Source organism: Aphelocoma coerulescens, chromosome 5, assembly GCF_041296385.1.
Source record: "Aphelocoma coerulescens isolate FSJ_1873_10779 chromosome 5, UR_Acoe_1.0, whole genome shotgun sequence".
In the NCBI taxonomy this organism is placed as follows: domain Eukaryota; kingdom Metazoa; phylum Chordata; class Aves; order Passeriformes; family Corvidae; genus Aphelocoma; species Aphelocoma coerulescens.
Genome location: NC_091019.1, coordinates 59,812,462 through 59,822,718, shown reverse-complemented (window position 1 = coordinate 59,822,718; position 10,257 = coordinate 59,812,462). Strand labels below are relative to the sequence as shown.

The 10,257-nt window shown below is 48.3% G+C and overlaps 1 long non-coding RNA gene across 1 annotated transcript; it reads right to left on the bottom strand.

Annotated features, from left to right (window-relative positions):
• Positions 1–3,052: 3,052 nt before the first annotated feature.
• On the bottom strand, positions 3,053–5,065 carry LOC138110884 (uncharacterized). The gene is made up of 3 exons (XR_011151140.1): positions 4,802–5,065; positions 4,317–4,617; positions 3,053–3,698 (listed from the first exon to the last, which is right to left on the bottom strand). It is a non-coding gene; the product is annotated as an uncharacterized lncRNA (long non-coding RNA).
• Positions 5,066–10,257: the final 5,192 nt, after the last annotated feature.

Below are 10,257 nucleotides of genomic sequence, written 5' to 3'. Positions count from 1 at the left end.
TCCTCACAAGCTTGGAATCTGCCTTTTAAAAGGACAAAAACTATACAGATGTGCATTCCAGGCATCATTCCCACAAGAAATGACAGTGGCCAAATTAGTCTGGATTTACAGCAGCGCTGTAGGTCAGCCCAGATGAGAATTGAGCTCAGCATCCATCCAGGAGCCCGGCCCCACTGTCCCAGCATCATGGCTTCTTTTGGACCAGCTCGGTACAAATGGGACAGGGAAGGATTCTGAACAGACCACATGTCCACAGTCTCCTCTGCAGCAGCTGCTGCCTCAGTTTCCTCATTCCCAGGAAGTCTGGAAGGAGGCTTTAGCAGGGCTTGGTTAGTCCTCGGTCCATGGGGAGGATGTTACCCTGCATTTTCACACTTCACACATAACTGGAAGGCTGGGAAAAGGTCTCAAAACCTCGGTTAGTATCCAACAGGCAGCACTTGTACTCCAAGATCTCACACTACAGTTTCACGACCCGTGTGAGGGTGTTTCTCATTACAGGCTGCCCTGCATATTGACCCTGCAAACTGGAGATTTTATATATATATATATGTACGTGTGTGTGTCTGTATGTATATATATATATACACACACACACATCTTACAGAGATTACTGGGTCAGAGCTTTCACTGGCATAAACATGTGCAGGTCCAGTAGGGCCAGATGGTGTATGCCAGAAAACAAGGCTCTGCGTGACTGCAGAAAAATCTCACTGGGATGGAATTGTCTGTGACATTTTGCTGCTTGTCACATTGTCAGTGAAACTGAGCAAATAACTCACCCTAAACCATCCAGCCACATCACTGCTCACAAAGCCAGCACGAGGCTGATAAATGTTCTTCTCCTGAGCCCCAAATCTGTGCCAGGGCATGCTGGCCATGCATGATTCCCCATCCTGTCTCCCCCGTTCACCGGGGAAGGACTCCCTCCACGAGGCTGGAGAGGAGATGAGCTCTGCCTTGGAGTTCACATCCCCCCTGGTCTGGGCATGGCCAGCAATGCCCTGCAATGTCCAGCAATGGAGCAATGTCCAGCACTCAGAAATTAACTTCCCATGACTCATGATATAATAATTCCTGCTGTAATTCATGGTATGACTCCCAGCGTTGTGCTTCTAGGATTCACCACCTGAAATCTGAGGAGAACTGTGAGGGCTTGATTAGATGTGTGGATTGCAGGGCGTATCCCAGGAATCTCTTCTCCAGAGAGCAGAAAGCACCCACTTCTCAGCTACAAATGTTCCAGCCCCGAAGTGTGGTGGATTTCCTGTTTGCAGAGATCCCAGATGTTTGCTTTAAAATTCACTCCAGCCCAAATGTTCAGGCTGGTGAACTTGTTCACTGGACCGTTTCCAGAAAATGAATGCAAAAATGGGGCTGGGACAGGAGCGACAGGCAATGGTTTATTAATTCACCCTGTGTGAGTCAAATGCACACAGACACTGTCTGGGATTTGACCAGCCATGATTGGAAAACTTGTAGGAATCAAGTAATGGAGATGGTAGAGGAAATCCTGTTGCTCATTGTTTTAGCCTTACTGATGTCACTTTTATGTCCCTTTTATCCCTTGTCTCATCCAAGGCTTCCAGAGAGAAAGTTGTGACTGACAGTTTTGGTCAGGCAACCAGACATGACGTGCAAGAGGTCAATTCATCCTCTGTTTGTCAGAGAGGAAGAGATTTATTTGCTGTAGGTACATCCGGCTTTGACTTCTTTGCGATGCTCTTTGTTTATGCAAACCAGTCGGCTGGGGGCACGGAGGTCAAGATCTACATCCCAAGTAGGAAATCGGTGCTCAGAAATAGCAGCCCTGGGAGTTCATGAGATGAAGGTCCCTGCAGGCTCCCTTTCCAATGTGCCCTGTGGAAGGAAAAACAAAAGCCCTGTCTTTCTACAGGAGGGAGTTTTTATGGCTTTAAATTGCAAAGCCAAGTTTTATCAAAATGCAACAAAATTATTTCAGGGCAGATACACAGAGGAGGTGATTGAGAACTATTAGCTACCCACATTTTTCAAATGGAAATTCCAAGCACTTTAGAACATGTTGTGTTTTGATAAATTTTGCTATACCAGCCCTTTTTGCAAAAACATTTGGGGATTGAGACAATGAGTCCCTATTTGCTATTTAAACACAGAATAAAGGTCAGATTTGTGCCCAAAAGAACACAGGCTCTTAATAAGCCTAATCAGGTGGCTTTCTTCCCTTGAGCTGCAGTTATGTGGTAACCATCAGAGGGTTTTATGAGCTGAAGGCTATCTCCACATGACATACGACCTTTCTTTCTTTACAAGTTACTTTTACTACTTGTTTGCAGCCGTGGCTTCTTTCTTGTTTTCTTAAGCCATTGCTGTTAAAAATTGAAAGTGGTTCAAGTCTCAGGTGAAATAACTCCCTCCGCTGACCCTGTTAATGACAGACTTCTGTACTTGCCTTGCTCAGTTCATGAAGTTGGTGGTTTCCTTGTGCTGCCATCTACAGAGCAAGCAACAGGTAGTGCCAGGGGATTATTAACAGCCAGTTAATTGCAAATCCTCCTTTTTAAATCTTCATTGTCCGTGCCTTCTCCAGCTCCAGTAAGCACTGATGGCAACTGGGATTGCTGGTTTTCTCTTCCAAAACTGTCCTTGAAGTCATCACCATAAGACCACCTTATGGAGATTCAAGTCTCCAAGCCTCAGACCAGAAATCAAGAGCCAGACCTCAACTCTAAGAGCTTCCGAACCATCCAGCAAGTGATCTCTTCCTGCCTCATTCTCACGTCATGCTTTGATTCTTCATTCTTGTCTCTACAAGACTTCTGTCTCTTCTTCAACCGTGTGAGGCTCTGAAATACTCTGGTGGCATCAATCCCCCAGTCTGGGGACATTTTTCAGTGTGGTACAAAGGAACTGGATCCTCTGCTGCTGACCTGCTGCATGATCTTGGTCACATTGCTTCACCTTGGCGGCTCTCTGCACAGGATAGAGCTGTGACATCCTCCTGTAAAGGAGGAAGATGTTGCCCGGGGTCATCCTAAATCTTGTTATTGATTTCAATGAATTAAGGCTGGGTGTCCAGAGCTGAGCATTGTTCATGCCAGGGCCCAAGGAGTGCACAAAAAAATCCTTGAGACAATGAGGCTGACATTTACTTCTGGTGGTTCAGACACTGCAAAAAAAAAGTCCTTTAACAAATCCTGATGATACTTAAACTGTGTCTGGAACCTTAAGGTGCTGTGTGGACCTTCTATTTCCACAGAAGTGAAGAAAGTAGATGGGAAATGTACTGATTTTTAATGTCCTGATAGCCTTACAAATCTGATCCAGCCTGAACACTCTGAGGGTCTTGTATGAAACGCTACTCCAGGTGACTCCCTTTAGGTTTCTGCATGTGGTACACAAAGTGTGCAGCCAAAAAATCTGGGTGCAAAGAGTCTGGACCTGCCTGAAGAGGGGATTGCAGAGCAAGGAGGTCTGGGATGGTGCTGATGCTGGGTGTTCCCCTGTGGCAGTGAGAAGGAAGCACTCCAGCTTCCAGTGATGGTCTTCTCCTTCCTGCTGTGTTTGCTCCCTGGATGGCAGTGGGCAGGAAGGAGCAAGCCCTGGTGCAAGGTTATAGGTCCAGTGTGCAGACCAGTCTCAGGGCACACAGTAAAGACATTTGCAGACACAGAAAAGCCGGGAGGCTGCAGCAAGCAAGGCCTGTGATTTCTCCAGCCCTGCAAGAAAAAACCACCCTTGGAAGTGTTCAAAAAATATCTAGATGTGGTGCTTAGAGACATAGTTTAGTGGCGGGCTTGGTAGTGCTGGGCTAATGGTTGGCCTCAATGATCTCAGAGGTCTTTTCCAGGCTTAATGACTCTATGATTCCACAAAATAGTGGGGTCAGCAAGTGCCAGCCCTTCTTGGGGTCTGCTTGGGTCTGGAGGGCATCCAGGCACTGCAGAGGCCAGGGAAACACGCTGCTCCAGCAGATTTGCTTTGTGCTGGAGACTCCCGTGCCCCTTCATGACTCTCTGCTGTACAAGACAGCAGCCAGCTCCCTCCTGCAGCGTGGCCTCGCCGGAGCCAAGGAGGGTAGGGGTGAGCCCCGGCTCCCGGAGCTGCCTTGGGAAGCCTGCCCGCGCCGGGAAACGCGCCGGCACACGCGGAGCAGCGCTGCCGCGCCAGCTGCGGCTCCGGGACCTGCGGTGAGGCGCAGCTCTCGCTCGGCTGATGGCTGAGCCGAGCTTGCCAAAGCAGGTAAAGATATAACCTGCAGCTCGGCGAGCGTGTTTGTGCAGCTCTCGGGCCGCGTCCCGGTGAGGCAGGAGGGCACCAGGCAATAACTCGCATACCTGCGCTGGATTGTGTAAAATGTGGCTCTGAGCACCCTCCTGCCGTGTTGCTGCTTGTGCGCTGGGTTTATTGCTCTCTGCCCCAGCAGTGTGTGCGTTGGTATTTTCAGGGTGCGGTTCATCACAGGTTTCCATGATTTATTTCCCTTCACTTTGCTGGGGTTTCTGAAGCTTCTGAAGAGGCTTTTGAGGCTGTTAGAGGGAATCGTATTTTTGTGCCTCTGCCTGTTTTGCTAGAGGAGGCTGCGTCCTGTGTGTCTTTGGCCTCAGGGTCACTCTGTCGTAGCCACAAGGAAGAAAACTGCAAATAGGAAGGTTTTTTATGCTGCTGAGGCAAGGTCTGGGTGCTCTGTACTAGATCAGAATCCACCCTTCAATAGGATAGAAATTGCTTTTATTCCCAAAGACTGACATCCAGGACCCTGCATTAGCCTGCGCTGACCAAGCACTCACGGGCACCGCGCAGGTATTGCTGAAAGCCTTACTTGCACCATCCAGAGAGACTGCTGGCCTCTTCTGTGGGACCCAAATCCATTGCAGAGGAGAGCCTAACGAGCAACAACAGCCAGCCCGATTCTTCAGTCTCAGTTCCCAGAGTGCTTGCGCCACCTACACATCCCACACAGCGCCTTAATTCCCCTGTGCCACCTCCACCTCCCGGGCTGATGGGGAGGCACCGAGGCAGGCAGTGAGTCAGCTGCAGGCACTCGGTGCTGCCCGTGGGCGCCTTGTAAGAGGCTGGGGGAGCAGGCAAGCCCTCCTCCTTCCCTGCAGAGGACTCCCAGCTTTATTTAAAAAGGCATGATTGATGTTAATAGCATGCGCAGCTACCCGGAGGCTGCAAAAACCTGCAGGAAAGGATGCTGTGAGCCGAAGGGAAGCCGTCTGCAGTGGAGGAAGCATCATGTTGAGCTACTGCCCTCTGCTGCTGTGCGGCCCCGGACAAGGAGGTGGTCGGATGGATGCATCCATTTCCAGCAAAAGTTCTCGCTGGAGGCTCCCAGAGGCTGCAGAGCCAAAGCCGACGGAGCCTTCCACCCTGCCTTGCCTTAGGACTGGGAAGCTTCTCCCAGGTTTTTATTCAGGATCAAAGCAAACAGATTTGTTCAGCTTGTCCTGAACACTCGCTGTCAACCTAGGCAGCCTACGAGGAAGTAACTGTCATTTACCAAGATAAAAGGTTGCAATTTAATCACTAATTATTTCTTATCGTGCTTTGCTGGCCGGACACAAGCCAAAATGAACACAGGGCTGCCAAGAGGTGCTGCACTGGTGCCCGGGAGGAGGGAGCCTCTGGGCACAGAGTCCTCAGAGCTTCTTGTCATGTGCCTGGTACCCCTGCACGCCGTGCACCATCCCTGTCGGTCATGTATTAATGAAACACCACTTTCTAAACAGCTCTTTGATCTGTTCTGATCAGTGTCTGAAGGCGGCTGAAAAGCCAGGAGCAGGGAGGGAGCTGGCAGAGGTATTAGCAGGAGGAGTTAAGTGCTCGATGAGCAGCCAAGCCAGGCAGAGGAGCTCCTGCTGGGATGTCTCCAGGCCAAACTACAGAAGAATGCCTAGGAACAGGGAATACAGGGAACACATTTAGGATATAACAGCACGGTCTAAGCAGCAGTATTAAAAGAAGAAATCTGTGAGGCACCTGAAGCACAACCTGGTTCCTAACTCAGCTCCTGACGATGGCAGGAAGCAGCATTTGCTGGATCTGGATGCAGGTTATCCCCAGTTCCAGCTGAGCTGATTGGCACACAAGGAGCAATGTCCTCAAGTAGGTGGCAAATAGATGACACTTCCCTGCTGCCACAGCTTGTCCTGTTGCTGCCCATACCAAGAGGTGTGATGACACTTTATACCCCTCCCTGAGTGAGTAAACAACATAGGCCAGGAGAGCAGCTCAAGAAAACAAAGTTAGCAAAGTCTCTCCTATTTGCCAATGTGTGTAAAGAGAAATGGTCTCTGCTCTGCCCTGGGCTAAACCCCACATCCACCTCTACAGATTTTAGATAAATGCTATAACCCTAGGCTCAGCTTTTCTTCTCTTTCTTGAAAGAAATAAGGATTTTAAAAGCCATCTGAAAAAATGTTGTCTTCTACGATAATGACCCATTGAATCAGCAAATTGTTTTTGTAGAATAGAAGAGTTTAGTTGAAGGGGCCTACAGAGATCATCTAATCCAACTGCATGAAAATTACTAAAATTAGACAAAAAATACAATGGGGGATGGTTCTTCAGCAATAGTGGGTGAAATGTCTGTCGCTTCATGTAGAGCAGAGTGTACGACTACAATCAGCACCCGAAACAAAGATCACAGACTACATCCCTGATGCCGCTGTTCTTTTCACTCCAGAAACATTATGCCCTAGATATACCATAATATTTTTTCAGCAAATTAGGAAAAAAAGTCTGTTTTTGTTAGCATATGAAATGCATTCTGCACACTGCTACTGTCAAAATTGTAACTGCATAATGAAATATAATTTGGGATGTAAAAATGGCATTTTAATATGCTCTACTCAGGGAGCTGAATTTGATATGTCATGCTCGCTTACTGTTAATTTACATTTCCCATTGGGCAAACTAAGAGACAAGTAGTCATGCTTTCCAGAAAGGTGTCAAGTCATACTCTGTCAAAAATGTGCTTTTCTAGGCCGTACAGAAAAAATGTTAAATTTTGCAATGCATGTCTTAATTCAGGGGAGATAACTGGAGTCACATGCTTTAGAACAAAATTACCACCGTCAGGTGACTGCTAGAGGAGGCAGTCACTGTCACACCAAACTGGAAAAAAGCAGGAATGATGTGCAAACCTTGCTCTACTGCTCAGGGTGCCTCAGTTTGGGATCTGGCTTGGCCAGGGGCTGATGTCAGAGCAACAATTACTGGAGTTGCCCAGAATGCAAAGCCTTTAGAGCTACTGTTCTTAGTGGATAGCTTTAACCAGCCTTCCCTTTCTGCTAAAAGCTGGTTTCTCAGATGTGTGACTTAAAACCAGAGTTTCTGTTGACTGTCACACAGAGGAACGGGCCAATTACATCGGAGTAGCTGCCAGAATAGACCAAGACAGCTGAGCTTATGACTAAACACCTATTTCCATGAAATATAGCCTGGTTTCTGAACCAGGACCCTACTGATTTAGAAAAGAGCTGCTGTGCACAGCAGCAGAAATGCAAAGGAGTCCAGCCACTGCCACCGCCATCCATAAGAACAGGTTGCAGGGACAGGGATCTGTCCCTGGGTGGTAGAAATCTCTTAACTAGGGCTGTTCTGTACTCAAAAGTGCCCCTTCACCTCCTGCAGTGACCCTAAGCCATGTCTGAGCCTTCCTTCAGCCCCAAAACAGACACTCAGGAAGGTCAAGGTGAAGTCAGGACTCTTCCACCACAGCAGCAAATGCTGCACCCTGGGCACGGGGAGATGCCCCTCCCTGCAGCAACAGCCACCTTCACTGATGGCATTTCCAGCACCAACATCCACTCACAGCACTTCATCCTGATTGCTCCATGGCCAGTTAGTGACCTTCCTAACAGGACATCATGTCACTTTATTTGCACACTGCTCCAGTCTCCAGGCAGCCCTGCAATGCCAGATGCTGACCTAAAGGAACCTTTATCATCTGCTCCTGCAGGTTCTGAGTGCTTCACAGGGAATCCTCTGACCTCTCTCCTTGAACTTGGAGCCTGGACTGGCAAGTAAACCTTCCACACCTCCAATTTTTTTGTTCTGCCTCATTTTTCTTTTCTTTTTGGCAAGGAATAAGAAAAGTCTGGTTCCTCCTACAGATCTGTGTCAGGCCAGGCTCATCCTAAAGGTCCAACTGGAAGCATTTCCCAGGCTCTGGGACCACCCTTCGGGAGCCACAGTAGCAGAGGAGATTTCTGTAAAGGGAAAGGAGTTTTGAAATTCTACCAGAGCATCTTGCCTGGAAAAAGGGAATCCCTGAATCACCACAGCTCCTGCATTCCCTTTTTGCAATATCCCACCAAGAATGCTGGATCCCAGTGCTTGCACCAGGCCGGGTTGGAGCAGGGGATGGTGAAGGTGTAGGAGGCATATGTACGAAGTGTATGGGGTTATGGCTCCCACCATCCACCATAAAGCTCCTGGCTGGCAAGCGGGGCTTCTCCATGGAGAGCCCAGTGTGACCCAGTGCTGCATGGCCATCAGACCAGCAGACCTGCCCAGGAGGAGCCCACCTGGCCTCTGACTTAGCCCAGCCACAAAGAGACACTTCCAATGGCTCAGGCAATATTGTACAACCCCCTTTTGGAGTAAGTGGTGTGTTATCAGGCACTCATTACCCTGATTGGTTTAGCATTGCACTTTGGCTGATGCACAAAAGCCTCAGTCACACAAAGGTGCCAGTGTCACACTAGCTGCAGCTGAAACATTATATGAGGCTATCACAGGTAGAGGAGAGCATGGATCCCCTTGGAGGCTGGGACTGTCACACCAGGGGGCCTGCCAATGCTGCAGCTTCACTTCAGCATGGTGAAGGATTTAGGATCACAGAGCCTCCACAAACTGGAGTGTCTGCTGCAGGGTGGCCCACATGGCTGGGGTGGGTTACCAGCACGGGGAAAGGGCACGAACACCAAGCGTGTGATGAAGTGTGTGTGTGCACATTCATCGACATTCAGTGGTCACAGACTCAGAACTGAGGCCAAAATGGAGGGGAGACTCTTGGAACAGGTGACTCCTGGCCACCTATCTGTGTACTGCTGTAGGGCACAGAGACTGCAACAGCCATCACCAGCTCCATCAGCACCTGGATTAGCTGGGATACCCTGGTGTGCCATGTCCAATAGAGCCCTTCCTTATCTTCCCTGTTCCCACTGGCTGTCCCTTTTCAAGTCTAATTTAACAGACCATGTGTTGAACTTCATCTTCTCCAACTGGACCAGAAACACTGTGTGTAGGTGCAGGAAATACAGAGATACAGTTCAAATTACATTTTTTAATTCTGTTAGAGAAAGGGACCCGGCTGGGGATTACATGGGACAAAACCATGGAGGTGAGGCTTTCTAATACTGCCTCAAGGAGTCTAATTTCGAGGAAAATAAGCCTGGCCCTGAGTTGTCCAGAGGTGGGAGAAGCAGAGAAGCAGCTTGCATGCAGCCTGTGCTCCTCTTCCAGGCTCCCTGCAGAGGGTGAGGCTCACTGTTCCTGTGCAGTTTTCCTGGGTACCAGCTTGGAGCCAATGCATCCATGCTCAGTGGAAGGATTTCTTCTTGAGCTTCTGTCTGTGTCCAGACTGAAGTTCCTAGGACCTGACAGCAAATTATGAAACAACTGCATATAAAACCTCTGGGAAGAGGAGTGGAAATGAATTGTCACAAAATATATATGAGAAAAGGAAGTAATTTTTCTTAGAAAATGGGGTATGTTGTCCCTCTGCAAGCCCAAGTGCACCTTTTCCAGTTAAGGCACTTTAATAGCAATGGGGAATTGTTCTATCCCATCTGCAGAGCAGCACCTTTGGACTTCTCCTTTGTTAATGGAACTGAGATTTCCCAGCCCCCAGTGATGACTGGAGTATGTGGCCTGAGGAAAAATTCTTTATTCATGTGAAGACAACCCATCAGGTTCATTAAACTGAAGATTACATTGGCTGATGACAGAAAGAAATTAAATAAGGTTTTGTCTCTTTACTTCCTTATTTTTAATTGAATAATAGACAATAAATTTGATTGAAGCTAGTCACGTTAAACAGTTTCCTGGATATCATATTGAGAAATGTCTCATCCTGCAGTTTGCCCTGTCACTTCTTTGGCAGTGATTTTGTGGCAGTAACTTTGAGATGCCCACTAAGGTGTTGCTCCAATATTGCCATGCCTTTACTTTTTTGGAGGGAGTGGTGGAAGGTAGGGTTATTATCTTTATTCCATGTCTAAAGCAGACCTATGCATGGTGGAAAAGCAAGTTAGTGTGACAGTG